Genomic DNA, 16,070 nt, shown 5'->3' with positions numbered 1-16,070 from the left:
CAACTCACAACATATCCAAAAGACAATTCAATAAACATAGACAAAACAAATGGCCTATCATTTTAGCTTGTGCTCCGAAAATTCATCTCTACCTTATTCTAAGTCAGATCATCAGTTCATTTTGCCCAGTCTTTGTGTAATCTAGACTGGTGCTGGCTTTCAAAGGACACAGGTAGAGCTGGCAATATAAGCCATGAACACAATGATCTTTAAGACATCATCAATTGCTCTCATGGCTCAGCAATACATAGACTGCTTGATGAGGAATCTGTGTGTGATTAAAGGAGTTCACTTTGTTAAAAAAACAGTAGAGCAGGCCAAGTTGAGCAAACCCTATGTCTGTCTACCATCCTGTGCCATATCTGGTAGATTTCTCAAAACAAGTTGCAATAGTGATCTATAGTCAGAAAATAAAGAAATGCTTCTGGAAGAAAAAGGGAATTTTACCAAGAACTGATTGATTGGGAATAATCAGTTTTCTCTGCATGCAGCCCTTAAAGAGTAGCAGAATAATGGCATTAAGTTTATTAACGGTACAAGCCTAAGAATGCCTACTTTGAACAATGTCTTGTTGTGTTCAGTGGGGTAAGTATGCACAAGACTGTCACCTTTAACTGGTCCTTTTATCTTATTCATCCCAGAATACTCATAGTAGTCATGGGCGGGGGGGCGGCGGGGGGAATCCTTGTGTATTTTGCTTTCTAAATAATAAAATATTTAACGCTTGGATAATGAGCCTTCTGTATTTAGTGATGTAGTGTACAGGTAGAAGGACAGAAGAGCAATCTGGGGGAAGATAGCTAACTTTAACCTTCACTTAACACAAGATTCAAGACAGAACAGTCTGTAGTCATGTGATACTTGTGTTTCTCCATCTATGTAGGCCAGCAGAGACCAGCTAGAATGAAAACCATTTACAGGTTTATAATAGAAGTGCTGAAACATCACTCTCCCTGTGCCTGAAATCACAGCCATCTTTAAATGAGAAGTTTCATTTAAAGGGAAATGAAATAGCCATTCGGCTCTCATTCATTTTTGTGCATTATTCTCATCCTGCACCGAAGTGAATTTTGTATTAAAACTGTCCCTTCGGATCTTGCTGCAGCAGGTTCTAGCGCTGTGATATATTTTTATCTCCAAAATCAAGTACCAACTGGGAGAAGGGTTGCATTGGGAAACATTGAATTGGCACTGGATTTTTCTCAACAGATACTGTGTTTGGGTGCAGCAAATGCTATTTTATTACTGAAACAACTGAGCAAAATATTCTGGCCCAATTGCAAGATTTTTTTTTCCTGTTTTGAAGTGTACATGCTGCTGTCATTCCTCCTTAACTTTAGACAAATGCTCTAGCAGTCAATGCATGATGTTACAACAAGACAGCCTTGTTAAAAACTAGAAGGCAGAAAGCTCACCTAACCTCTATGTACCAGAGGCCTCATTAACTTTAGACTACATCGATAGCAATTGACCCAAGCTTGCAATCTCATTACCAAATATAAGAACAGTCTGCAGGATTTATTTCTCGTGTCTTCACTGTCTCAAATCTGTATGTGTCCATGCATCGGAGACTGAAACTGCACTCTTAAATGAGTCTACTCTGATGTAAGTCCCAGTGAGTTCAGTAGGGTTCATTCTTAGGTAAAGGATTGCAGACTGAACCACCTGGAACTGAGTTGACTCATAAGAGACGCTCTCATGAATCCTTTCCCTTCATTGATGCTCTTCAGTATTAGTCAAGTTTCACAGATTCCCAGGGAATAATGCATTGCAAGCACAGTATGAATGATGTGATGGTTATACGAAAGTTTAACTAGGGCATACTTCCTGGGCTAAACAGGTATTTGGCATGAATGCTGGTGTGGGTATGAAAGCTCAGGACTGAAAGGGGGAGGATTAAAATTCATGGGGCAGCCTATAGTCTCTGAAAGAAATAAAGCCTCTGGAGGGGGCGGGGAGTGAAACACAACGAGAAGTTAAAAGGAATGATTTCCCCACTGAAACCCAAAGCAAAAATTTGTACAATCCCAACTGGTGTTTTCTTGTCTGCAAAATCACTGAAAACTGGCTTAGGCTGTGCATTTTCTAAGGTGCTTCAGCCTCGTTTTCATCTAAGCATGTTTTAACTAGCTGATCCACCGGAGCATTTAAGTTGTATAACTGAAAACCTCCCTAAGGTATTTGGAAAGATAGAAAACATGACTTGCATATAATAAATGATCAATCCATCCTCAGCATACCAAGGACAGGAATCTCCTTTCAAAAGGAATATGGTTCTTTCCAGCTGATTGAGTCTCAGGCTTTGTGGGTCTCAGCAGAAAGATCTCTTCCCGGAGCCCCCATGCTGGCTGGCAGCATCACAGAGCTACTTAAACACGGCTATCAGAACTAAAACCTTTACATCTTAGCAGCATAAAATACAATACTGAGAAAAGGTTACAGTACTCTGGACTACAAATATATATATATATATATTTAGAAGAGAGATTGGTACCTACCCTGAAAAGTAAAGGACCAAGTAAGGGGTTTGTGCTTGCTCTGGACTTTATATACACCTTCTACCAAGGTCATTGATGATAACGTTGTACAGGGCATCAACAGTTCCCCTTGTTTCTATATTTGTCTTCTGGGCCCTGGAAGAAGAAAAGAAAAAACCCACAAAGCACTTCAGCATGTGTGGCATTCTAAGGGGAGTGGTTTGCTACTTGATATGTGGTTTATCTTCAGCATCCTTTCAATAAGCAATATACATTGTTTTTATTTCTAATTTGGGGAGGGGGGCAGAATTTTGTCTAATCATAGCTCGCTTCAATAGAAAAACTATGAACTGCAAGCCAGTAACTTTCAAGGATTGTTGAGATGTTACTTTTCAGGAAGGAAAGCTCACAGCCTTCTACAGACAAACAGCTCAATGAGAGAACATGCATGCAGGAGAGAAAAGAAGAGCATGTCAAAAGACGACCCCCTCCCCAACACACACACACACACACACATACAAGCATTCATTAGACTGCATGAACAGACCTACATGCATATGCACTGAAGGACTGCCTAACCCTGTATCACTTTGATCACCTGGGGAAATTCTACTAGTGGTACTGCAGTATACAGAATAGCATAGGAGGGTGACTTGGAAAAAGATGTTTTCCAGGGCCTACTTGGAACTAACAGCACACCAGTTTGAAAGAACCATCCTTCAAGCTACTATTCATGTGCCAGAATGTAGATAGGGGGGAGCATTTAGATGCTACCCACTGTTGCTTCCAGTCCAGAAAAGTGGGTTTTGCAAGAAGAAGTCATATCCATATCCTGATATGTCTCTCTAGAATTGGATGAACAAATGTGCTCCAAAATAGTTTATAAACTTTCAAAGCCATTGGAATTTAATACACGCATAGTACAAAGTGTTTTATTTACTAGTAAAGTCAGAGAATTGGATAGTTAGATTATGTAGATCTGATTGACATAGAGAACTTGTGGTCCAGACTGTGCAACTTCTGGCCACATCGCTAGAGTACCCTGCACATAGACAACAAGCCTATCAGGAGCAAGTCTGGGCTCAAAAATACCATACGTTTTCTGTGCAGGGGGCATGTTTCGTATGGTACAGTGTTCAGTCAGGTGAGCCCTTATCTGCAATGGTAGCATCCAGACACAGATTTACCTTCTCAATGAAAAGTACTCAATTATTCTGGACTTCACACCTGATGTTAGTTATGTTGAAGAAATGACAATGATTGTGTGTTATGTTGATGTAATCAAACAATCAGATAATTATATGTCTGGGCCTGAGGTTATCTAAGATAATATTTATTGGGAATTGTTCTAAAGGAGACTACAGGTGCCTTCAGTGGCGTAGCGTGGGGGGTGCTGGGGGGCCGGCCGCACCGGGCGCAACATCTGGAGGTTAGGGTTAGGCGGTGCAAATCCACGGGTTAGGGGGTGCAAATCCACGGGTTAGGGGGTGCAAATTACTTGCCTTGCCCTGGGTGCTGACAACCCACACTACGCCACTGGGTGCCTTTATAACAGAAACTGTTTTGGACAGCTTGAGCAAATGAGATTACCAGTTGGGAATTTGCATGATCAAGGTTATGATGATGGGAGTGACATGAAAAGCAAAGGAAATGGCATATAAAAGAGAGTCCTGGACATTAACCCATGTGCCCTTCTTTTGTACCATGCAATGCATTCTTTTTAAATCTTTGATGACACAAGCCTAAAAGGTTTACAGTGGTACCTCGGGATACATATGCTTCAGGTTACATACGCTTCAGGTTACAGACTCCACTAACCCAGAAATAGTGCTTCAGAACTTTGCTTCAGGATAAGAACAGAAATCGTGCTCCGGCGGCGCAGCAGCAGCAGCAGCAGGAGGCCCCAGTAGCTAAAGTGGTGCTTCAGGTTAAGAACAGTTTCAGGTTAAGAACGGACCTCCGGAATTAATTAAGTACTTAACCCGAGGTACCACTGTATCTGGAAATAATTCCCAAATTGAAGCTAAGGCCCTTGGTGATGCAATTTGTAAATTCAAGTTTGTGAGATTTCCTTGTTACAGGGGACAACATCCTTTTTTGAAGTCAAACTTACAAGCAAGCTTCCAAAAAATAAGGAAGCTGATTTCAATTCAGTTACAATCCAATTGAGAGTGATCAATTATTACCTTGTGGGATGCAGAGTTTTCAAAGTTTTGATAAATGCTACTGAGATCGCAAGGAGCTAGAAATACCACCAAACCTTGAGACAGATCAAGTTAGTAAAAGAAGAAAGAAATAGCAGTTTGAATATGAGGCCCAAGAAGAGGCACCACAAGACTAAAGCAGAAATTCAAAGTACAGTAGGTTCAAAGTACAGAGAGCCAGTGTGGTGTAGTGGTTAAGAGCAGTAGTCTCGTAATCTGGTGAACCGGGTTCGCGTCTCCGCTCCTCCACGTGCAGCTGCTGGGTGACCTTGGGCCAGTCACACTTCTCTGAAGTCTCTCAGCCCCACTCACCTCACAGAGTGTTTGTTGTGGGGGAGGAAGGGAAAGGAGAATGTTAGCCGCTTTGAGACTCCTTAAAGGGAGTGAAAGGCGGAATATCAAATCCAAACTCTTCTTTTTCTTCTCATGTGTTTTCTTAGACATGACCATACAATCTGTTGATATATCAGATGCAACAATATAATTCCCTATTTGGAATTATTTTTTTAAAAAATATACTAATGATGGACTTAAGGCCTGCAAGAATTTGGAAAAATAATCGATCCACAATGGAAACAAAGATATTGATGCTGAAGAGCTGTGCTGTGAACATATAACAATAGCCCAAAGACTTTCAAAGTCTATGCTGCTACAAAGAGTACTTCTCTTCATACTACAGCAAACAAAAACAAAAAATCCTGAATAATGTGCCTAATGTTTCTGTTGCTCTAAGGATCCTTCTCAACTTCTAGTGTTCAATGGCAAGTGGTGAATGCAGTTTCTCAAACCTCAAACTTATAAAAATGTAAGCTCCAGATAAGGCTGCCATTGGCAGACCATTCAAAGATGGTAGAAAGCACTCATGGCCACTGATGACGTGCCATTAAGGACTTCAGAGGTACATTTCAGACCATAATAGCTCCTGGTCCAAAATCCTTATTAATATAGAGGCATTCAAGTGTGTGGGTTTCCCACATCTTTGAATGCCTTAGGGTTCATGTGCAGTCTGGATGTCCTGTTGGAATGGAAATACTGCAAGTTATGTTAAGTTGACTAGAAGCCGAAGTGCTAACAAGGCTCCAAATAGTCTGCTTGTGCAAACGTTGAATGCTGCTAACAGTAAAAAAGAGAGAGAGAGCGCGCAGAGGTTAGATGTTCTATTCCTAGATTCTACTCAGAAAGGCAATTAGCTATTTTGAGCCAGCCAAGTATAAAGCCATTGTTTACGGATTATATCTGCTCTTGCTAATGTGCTCTTTAAAACGTCTTGCCCAGGGGAAAGAGTGCTTGCCGCAATAAAGATTTGCAGAAGATAGGACTTTCACAAAAAGTGTTGATTCAACAGGCTTTGAGAATTGGTGACCCAATAACAAGATAATTAGGTTCAGTAGGAAAGGGACTGGATCTCTTTGAAGGAAGTTGTTATTTACTTTTTAAACTGTAGCCACCAATTACTGGCAGGATTCATGGTGCAGACCTTTCACACAATAGCTGAAATAGGATTGCATGAATGTGCACCTGAACAGGGAAGAAGCCACATTCTCTATAATCTATCTCCACAATTTAAATGCTCATCGACTATACTTCTTTCTCCACTGAAAACACAAACTCAAAATAATAGCTTTTTTTCTTTTGCATTCAAAAGTGCCTTAAGCAGCCATATTGATTCAACATTATTCTACCAGAGGAATGTCCAGTGTGACGTAACCATGAAGTAAAAGCAGAGCAGATAAATTAGGGAAAGCCAGTGTAAATTAAGTAAAGCCTGTTTTCAATATATTTCCCCTAAGCATGACTCGATCCAATGTCCCTGAAAGCAGCCTTGCAATGGAGATCCATCTCCAGTTAGGTTGTTAAAAGTATCCAGAATGTGCTGAGAGCCAACACTCCTTCATCCGGTTTTGTAAAACCCAAAACATTTTATACCAAAATGTTGCAGTGTAAAAACAAAGTATTCCGCTGGGTTTAGGAACTGCTTATAAGCAGCTGAGCTTCCCACATGGCATGGCTACATTCCTCTTTTTAATGAGCTGAAGAGCTTTATGGATGTATGAGAAGTTCCCCTATTGTTTGCAGAAAACAGCATAAAAACACCAAGTTCCAAGTTCTTTGTGAGTCATGCACACCCCTAAGAACACCAGAGCCACAGGGGGAAGGTATCCCACTCCAACATTTAAACACAAACAAACAAGAGGAGATGAAATATTATTTTCTTATTCTCTGATCCTTTACGTTATTCCATACACCCTTCCCAACTTAGAAAAATCAGGAATAGAGAACTTTATTTCCTTTTATGGGTGTATATATATTTATACTTTTTATTCACCCTGTTTGAGAAACAAATTATTGATCCTGTGAGAGCTTGATTAAATGGTGCTACCTCAAACAAGATGGGCTGCATCATCAAACAAGATGGGTTGCAACCCCCTCGTTTATAACCAGGAGGACATTGTTGTGAAGGCAGGGTGTGGGACAGAAGCCCTGTCAAGAAGTGAAATTCAGTGGCGTAGCGTGGGGGGTGCAGGGGGGGCCGGCCACACCGGGTGCAACATCTAGGGGTTAGGGTTAGGGGGTGCAAATCCACGGGTTAGGGGGCACAAATTACTTGCCTTGCCCTGGGTGCTGACAACCCACGCTACGCCACTGGTGAAATTAACCTGTACTTCCACAGATATGCCTCAAGAAGGCAGTCTTCAAAAATAATGAAAAGATCCCCACAAAGTTCTGAAATCTGATTGGCTCCACCAAGTTCTGAACAAAGACAATCCTAATTGGTTGGCCACCTTTGCCTTATTTAGATGTCCAAATTATGTGCAAATAATGCTCTGCTCCCTCCAGTGTGTCACCTTCAGTCCACTTTTAGCCCTCTGTGAGTTTGAGGTTGATTTTATGAAGGAGAGCCAGTGTAGTGTAGTGGTTCAGAGCGGTGGACTCATAATCTGGTGAACCGGGTTCGCGTCTCCGCTCCTCCCCATGCAGCTGCTGGGTGACCTTGGCCCAGTCACACTTCTTTAAAGTCTCTCAGCCCCACTCACCTCACAGAGTGTTTGTTTGGGGGGGGGGAGGAGATTGTTAGCCGCTTTGAGACTCCTTAGGGTAGTGATAAAGCGGGATATTGAATCCAAACCCTTCTTCTCTTCTTTTACGCATAGAGACTCTATACAATTTAGAGTCTAGGACATAAATTGCTCTACTCCACAAGTGGTGAGAGGTTTCTTGCTTCGGTTGCCCTCACTCGGGGAGGGTTGACGACTGACTGAAAGGGGCAGGACTTTGCAACACACTTTCTACTCTCCCTACATGCAAGTAGTCTGAACGCCCAGATGGGACCTCTAATCATCAACATTTCAAATTTCAAAAGTCAGTATACAGCAGCAAAGTTCTTAGACTTAGTATCCACAGGATGTTTAATGCAATATAGTGAGAAAATCAGATACCACACAAATAAGTACAGCTGGTGGAAACATTTCTACCATTTCCCCATACTGAGATGATAAATAGTTCCTTATCTGTTGGCATATGTATCATTTCAAGTTCTAGCTGCTGTCAGAAATGGCTAATTTGCTTTCTGTACTAACTTTGGCTGTTTTCATTGTGATAATATTTCAGTCATATTTTTATGTTTCCTGTTGTTTGAACTAATTCATGTGAAAGGTGACTTTTCTTTGTTAAATTTGGAAACAAAACAAACACCATAACTAATTATGTGGAAAGGTCAAAATTCCTTTAATTGGTAGGTTAAAACAAGAGCGCATAAGAAATGCTGATAAATTATCCTGCAACTAGTTTAGTCTATTTTTAATAACATTGCCTCTTGGAAAAAGAATGTAATAAGATTTATCTTCTCTAGGCACAGAGATAGTGTGAAATAGAGTGCCACAATCTTCGAGTGGTTGTCTGGATTGTGTAAAATCTACTTATGACACCTTACTCCTTTCTAAATGAAGAACTAGATGCATTTTTTTAAAAAAATTGGTAACTGACGTCAACAGTTTTGTTCTTTCATATAATGCCCTGGGTATAAAACATCTGTTCCAGAAGCAAGACTGGGTGCTGAAGCATGTTTTTTATTAAAAGACCAGCACGGAAAAACTGCAATTGCGTACTATTGTCAAGCATTGTCCATGTCAGTCTGGACTGCCAGTTCATTTCTATGCCCAATTCAAGGTGCTTACATTACTGTTTAAAACTCTGAAAGATTCAGGCCCCCACTATAGGAAACACCACATCTTTCCCTACAGATCCTCTCGAGAGCCATCTTAGTAGTTGCACTGCCCTCATGTGCTCGAGGGCTGGCATGCTTGAAAGAGAGCACTTTCTGTGGTATTTCCTCCACACCGAATGCACCTGGTACCTTCATTCTGCAGTTTCTGTCATATGCTGAAAATGTGCCTCTTTACCCCGGTCTTTGGCATGTTTTCAGGATCCATCCCATTCCTGTGATTATACAGTGGTACCTCAGGTTAAGAACTTAATTTGTTCTGGAAGTCCCTTCTTAACCTGAAACTGTTGTTAACCTGAGGTACCACTTTGGCTAATGGGGCCTCCTGCTGCCGCTGCACAATTTCTGTTCTCATCCTGAAGCAAAGTTCTTAACTCGAGGTATTATTTCTGAGTTAGCGGAGTCTGTAACCTGAAGTGTCTGTAACCTGAAGCGTCTGCAACCCGAGGTACCACTGTAATTTGTTTTGAACTGTTTTGAGTATTGAATTCTAGATGGTTGTAGCCTCCTTCCCTGGGACCAGATAGTGAAGGGCCCATGAAAATTTGAAATGATAGTTGTCATGATGATGATAGTGATGCAAGCCACTATATCTTGAAGCAGCACATGGAGATGGAGAAGCACTTGGTGACAACCAGGCTTAGTGGCAGGTGTGAGGAGGCCTTTGGATAGGCCCTCTCCTCTGGGACCTGGGAAGTTTACTTCATAGAAATGGCAGTGGTGGCAGCCAGCATCAGCACTCTGAGCAGCAACCAGGTGCCTAGCAGCTGCCATTTAAACCTCCCAGAACCAGGGTTGGCCCAAGACATTTTGGAACCTGTTCACCAAGAGGCTGCTGCTGGAGAGGCAATATTGGGGGGGGGGGAGGGGCTGCCAAGGAAACAGCAGGTCCTTCCTCTAAGGAGCATGCCACAGCTGTCACGGCCACCATGGCAGTGGCAGGCAGTGGTGGCAGCAGCAGAAGATGCATTCTGGATCTGCTGCCCCCATGCATTCTGCTGCCTGAGGTGGTTGCCTCACCTTGCCTCATGGGTGGGCCATTCCTGCTCAGAGTGATGCTACAACATAAAATTTAAATGACAGATAGACTCAGTGACCAATGAGCCAAAATAAAAATTAATGGTGGGTCTCACACAAAGCACTGGATCCCTGGCAGCTGCCTAAGGATATCCAGTGCTGATGTTGGTCCCATTCTCTATGATCTCTGCATTTTAAGTCAATCCTCTACCCCTTGTAAAAATACAAAACTGTTAAGTGTGGCTTTCAAACCAACCATATGGTTAATGCTTAGATTCAGGAAAGTGTTCTCCTACTCATTCTGTTGAGAGGTGTCCTGGGTCCTAGGGCCTCTGCCTCGAAGTCCTGTTCTGGCAGCATGATTCTATTTGAGCATCTCTTTAAGGCAAAACCATAGGGAGAGAGGTCCATCCACAGTAATGAAATGGAAGTATTTTGCTGGCTGATCGCTTGGTAATTTGCAGATCACCCCTACTGCAGGTAGTTGCCAAAAGTCACAGAAATCACAGAAAATCTGAGAGCAGCCCTCCACCATTTCCTTTGGTTTAGTCCTGTGAACCAGGCCATCTGTAGAATCGGCACATGCAAACCTTGCAATGGAGTCGTCATAATTAGCAGTTTTCGCTCACTGTGAAATCAGGTCAGCTTGTCACTGAGGCTCTCCTGGGCTCTTTACTCAGCCTATGAAAAATGCATTGAAATGGTGCCCAGGTGGTGAGCAAATGGCTGGATTTACTCTTGAAAGCCACCTATCGAACGCCTGATTGACAGTTTGCCCTGCGTATGCAAAAGCAATTAGATCTGTTTCATGCCGTGTGAAAATGCCCTATTGTTCCTTGGCCTCAAAAAGGCCTACAGTTTGGAGTTGCGTCAGGAGAAGAGATCAAAAGAAACTCTCAGGTCGCAAAAGGAAAATAATGCTGCATACTTCACTGGTTCCAAGCAGACAAAGGCACGCCTAATCTCTAATGTGTTTTCAAGTGGACAAGAGTGCTTGGCAGCATAGCACACAACTGTCTACTGAAACACCCTATGCAAGTGCCACTCCTCCCTCCCACCAACCCTAGCTATTCCAGTCTAAGTAGGGATAAATTTCAAAGCTGTCATTACTCATTCTGTCCTGCTGACATTTGATCATTATTGTATCTTAAGAACTTCTAAATAGGTCATGCCTTTAGCGGGAGAACTCAGTTGCAGGAAGCGAGGTTGATGGAGCTCTCGGAGCTCTTATTAGTCATCACCAACACTCACGAAGCAACTATTGGGCTCCAAGTACAGAAGGCAAAAGCCAAAGCTGGATCCAAAGGGACGTGTGACATTAACCCCCTCCCTGCAAATATTGGTAGGGACCTGGGGGATGAAGATCACCGCTGATGTTAATCCAAGAAATCCATCCATTTATTAAGTATTTGGGGTTTGCCATGTGTATCTACTTCTCATGCTTCTTCCTTTTTGTCACTTTTAAAAATTTCTTTAATCTGAGCGTAGTGTAACCAGTCTCGCACTTTATCCTTCATTTTCTCCATACTCTGCAATTTCCAATTATCTCCATCTTTTTCTAACAGTTCCCAATATTTTGGCCAATAGGCTTCCATATTGGGTCTTTTCCAAGCCTTAGCTTCCAAAGGTGAGAGCCACCTTGGAGTTTTATTTTCCAATAAGTCTTTATATTTTGTCCAGACATTAAACACTGCTTTTCTGACAATATGGTTCTTAAAGGCCTTATTAATCTTGGCTTTATCATACCACAGATATGCATGCCAGCCAAAAGCATTATTATAGCCTTCCAGATCTAACACATCGGTGTCTTCGAGAAGTAGCCAATCTTTTAGCCAGCAGAAAGCTGCGGCTTCATAGTACAACCTTAAGTCTGGCAGGGCAAAGCCCCCTCTTTCCTTTGCATCTGTTAATATCTTAAACTTGATTCTGGGCTTTTTGCCCTGCCAGACAAATTTGGAAATATCTCTCTGCCACCTCCGTTTTGTCCACAATTTGTAATGTTTGAAACAAAAACAACATCTTTGGCAGCACATTCATCTTAATGGCAGCAATTCGGCCTAACAAAGAAAGTTTCAGTTTTACCCAGCTATCCAAGTCTCTCTTAATTTCAGACCACTACTTCTCATGCTTCTTGTGGTTCTTTTAAAATGAGATTCAGAAGCAAAACAAAATATACAAGTGAGTGAGAAGTTTAAAGATTTTATTCCAAAACAGCAAGCAATGTGTACATACCAAGCAAACACTTCAACCTGCCACCTAGAAGCCCTCAAGAAGTGGTGAAGTGACCTTAGTTTGCATGGCCCTGCGGCCAATCAGTCTGTGCATGAGCTTCAGAGAAACTCTGCCCAAACTCTGCCCAATTTTATAGACAGCCTGTGGGGCTTCCAAGACTGGTTACATGCAGATCGTCCATTAGCCACCTCCTCCCAATGCCTCACTTTCTCAAAACAATGTCCAGCATCAAAGAAGGTACCCAGTATTATCTTCCACAACTGATTCTGGCAGCTGTGTGGGGGCCTTCACCTCCTCCCAACGTTCTCAGGACATTAAAGACTGTTCTCATACCATCAAAAAACTTAACAAGTGTGCAGGAGGGGGAAGGAACAGAGGCAGGAAGTGCTCCGTGTCAGATCACTAACTCCTCAATACATTTTGTCGTCCAAATGCATTTCCCATACACTTATTCAGCCATTTGGCAGAAGAATCCTAGCTAGAGTGCCTAGCTAGATTCGCCAGCCCTTATCAGAGTGTACTAGTCGGGGGCTAGCCGGGTAGAAGAGCCAAAACATTATTTTTCTGGTTTTAAATCTGAGAACTGCATGAGTTGCCTCACAGTGGATGAAAAAGGCCTTCACATATATATGGAAAGCAGTCTGTGCTGCCTGGGGCTGATGGTTGCCTGAAGGACATCATGATGGTGAAGGCTGTCCTTCAGTTCTCTTTCTCTTAAAGTTAATTTCATATTATGTTCAAGAATGTAGCAAAGGACAACAATATACGTTTTTGAATTTTAAAAAATTAAACCAAAATTCTATTGTTATTGCACATTGTTAAATTAACCAAAACAAAAAAATCATAATGATGTACAGTAATATTTCCATGTGCATTATATAAAAAAAGACTCAACATGCCTCTTTAACACATGTATGCCAACCGTGAGAAGAGCCAACTTAGCCATAGGCCACTTCAGCCTTACAGGTGTTTCATCAAGCTGCACATCATTAGTATTGTGGGCAAGATATTGCCCCACATTGTGGGTGTCAGCCATCTGCATGTGATGTCATGCATGTCACACAGGTGACATCACATGGCATGCCACAGAAATGCGCATGACATTGTGCTGTGTGACGTCATGTGCACGCTGCATTCGGTCGACTAGCCAGGCACCCACAGTAAAAAAATTGTGAGTGTTTCGAAACTTAGGGTCCCCCCCAAGTTGACGTCTATGAGGGGTATTAATTAGGTCAAGAGTCCAAGACAAAAAGGCATCTTGTCCACAGAATTCTGAAATAAAGGCGACAGACATTCCAAGCAGCTGGTATGGCCTGATATAAAGGGCTGCTATTTAACTGAAAGACATCAAACAGATGCACAAATCCTTACGGAACAGCAGGTCTGATTGACAGGCTGGTTCTGTGCAAATGAATTTCTATTCATAAGTTCCTATAGGGTTTGTTTGGGAGGTTTTTTTGTTTTAAAAAAATGAAATAGATTTGTGCAGTCCATTCAAACTGAAAAATATTTATTTGCTATAACTTTTTTTTTGTTAATGAGTGCTCTACTACACCAGCAAAGATGTTATTACACTGAATGGATTTTATTTCTGTTTTTAAAACTCATCCAGTCAAGATTAGAATTTGGAGAAAACAGCTGATCTGTCTAATCAAGAGGGAGAATGTTTGTGTCTGCATTGCCTTAATCATCACCCACTGATAGTGCTCTTGTCTATTGTTACCACAGTGTCCCCCACCCAGTCATGTCACATGCATCTATCACCCGCCAGTCACCCACCACTTGAGTTTTCTATTAGCTTGCCAACGTTTGCCTAGTTATAAAAGTGGCTCTAAATAAAATTGAAGCTTGCTTTCAGAATCTTTAGAAGTCTTAGAAATGAATGATGGTACTTATCCGAACAAGTTGCATCCAATATTTACATTTCTATAATACATTCTATATAACAGAACAATATGAGCTGGGGCCTGGAAGGTGCAGAGTAAGGAGTCCTCCATTGTCTCTGGGCAGATGCTCACAGGAGGGTGATGATTTTCCTTTTTTCCTTTTTCTTTTTACTGCACTGGTTCCAGGCAGGCACAGCTGAGGCCCAAGCCCCTCAGAAGGATCATCCCCTCAGTCTTCAACACCAGGAGATTAGGCAGGATTGCACCCTCGTTTCTCAAAACTTTTTGCGGTGTTAAGTAAGCTTCATAATAACGCCACTATTCACTTTGCCCCAACGGACTTTTGTCTGAGACACAGTTAGTAAATCTTTTGAGGCTGCAGAACAAAATGCCCCTTCCACCAACACATTTCCTAATGGCATCCTTCTTGATCATTCCCCTGCTAATTTGTCTATTATAGATTAAGTGTCCTACTCTGCCACACAGGCAGGACTGATTGTATGGGTTTTGTTGAAATGATTTTCACTTTACCAGGAAAAAAGACAACAACTGATTGGGAAAGACCCAATCTGCTCAGCAACATTGTGGTGATATTCACTCATATACCACAGGTATGTGAGATCACACCTCGCTGCAAGTGGGCGGGGTAGGGGGGAGGGAAGTGTTACTACATAATTTACAGCATTGCTTAAATCTGGGTGGCCTCAGGATTTTCCTCTTGTCTCTTCTAAGCCTTCTATGTCAAAGTGTTCAAAGCAGCCCTTATTCAAATAAATCCAGTGGTTTTTTCCTGGGAGGACGCAGGGGTACGCATACCCCTAAACATTTTGTGAATCTATGTTTGGCCTCATATTTCAATATGGGTAGGAAAAGGAGAGTACCTCTAAACATTTTTTTAGAAAAAAAGCACTGAATAAATCTATTCACCGTGTAGCTTGTTAGATTGTTAGAACCGTTTTTCTCACAAATAGAGAGTACTGGGATAGGATTTCAACTCAGAAGAACAATTCTTGCCTGGCATTCTGCTCCAAATTCAAAGCCCCTTCTTTGAAGCACATAAGTCTCCAGGTTAAGTGGTTTATGAATGCACTTCTACTGGAGTCCTCCTGGTTTAACATTTTTCCTCTTCATCTTGGGCTCTCAAACTTTCCATTCTGAGGGCCCACTTGGGAGAGCTAAAATTTACTGAGGCAGTGGTGCAAGGGCAGAGCTAGTCACAGCATGGATGTGGATGGGGGCAGAGATTGGCATAACCAACCATAATTACTGACTTTTAAAATAATATCTACTCCCTCTTGGAAATTGCTAAGTTCTTTGCCACTGTGATTTCCTTGTAGAGAAGTGAGTTCAGTTTTCTTCATGTACATTTGTTCTGGAGACTGCATGACATAGCATGCCCAATTTAGTCAGAATTTACTGATCTAGAGGCTTTAAACGAAAAGCTTTTTATATTGACACACAAACACACTTCCCCAATAATTTTTACTCGTCTCTTGACATTGCTTCTTTCACACTTGTACCCAATGACCTTCACCAGACTGCCATTTTCTTTCATCCCTCCTCCATGTGACTTCTACATTCACTTCTTCATCCTGCGTCCACTTCCCTTCTTTGTCCCTAGCTCAGAATTTGGGAAATTTTGCTTTCCTTTCAACTGATCAAACTATGGCACTTTCACATAGGAGCCAACTCCTTGGGGCCAAGGTCCCTTCAGCCCCGCCTAAAATATTTGAAGGTGCTGCCTTCCTCCCCCCCCCCCCAGTTGATGGGCATTGCCATTCAAATGGTGGGCATGTGCCGTGTCTTGTGATCAATTATGCAGGGTGGGGCTTAACTGGGCATCCCTGCACTTTCATGTTGTCAATAATCCATATTTGGTTTAAGATCTGTTACATTTTTATTGCAGAAGTCTTATCCTAAATGAGCAGAGAAGGGTTTAAAATACCACAACCAGCCAAGCAGCAAGGCCATGAGCCAATATAGGCCTCCCTAACGCTGCTTAAAATTTTGCAGCTCTCTCACACCTTGGCTA

The sequence above is a fragment of the Podarcis melisellensis genome (genome assembly GCF_964234715.1).
Source record: "Podarcis melisellensis genome assembly, chromosome: 4".
NCBI classification, from domain to species: Eukaryota; Metazoa; Chordata; class Lepidosauria; order Squamata; family Lacertidae; genus Podarcis; species Podarcis melisellensis.
The sequence above is the reverse complement of the archived record's forward strand: the minus strand, read 5'-3'. Positions refer to the sequence as shown.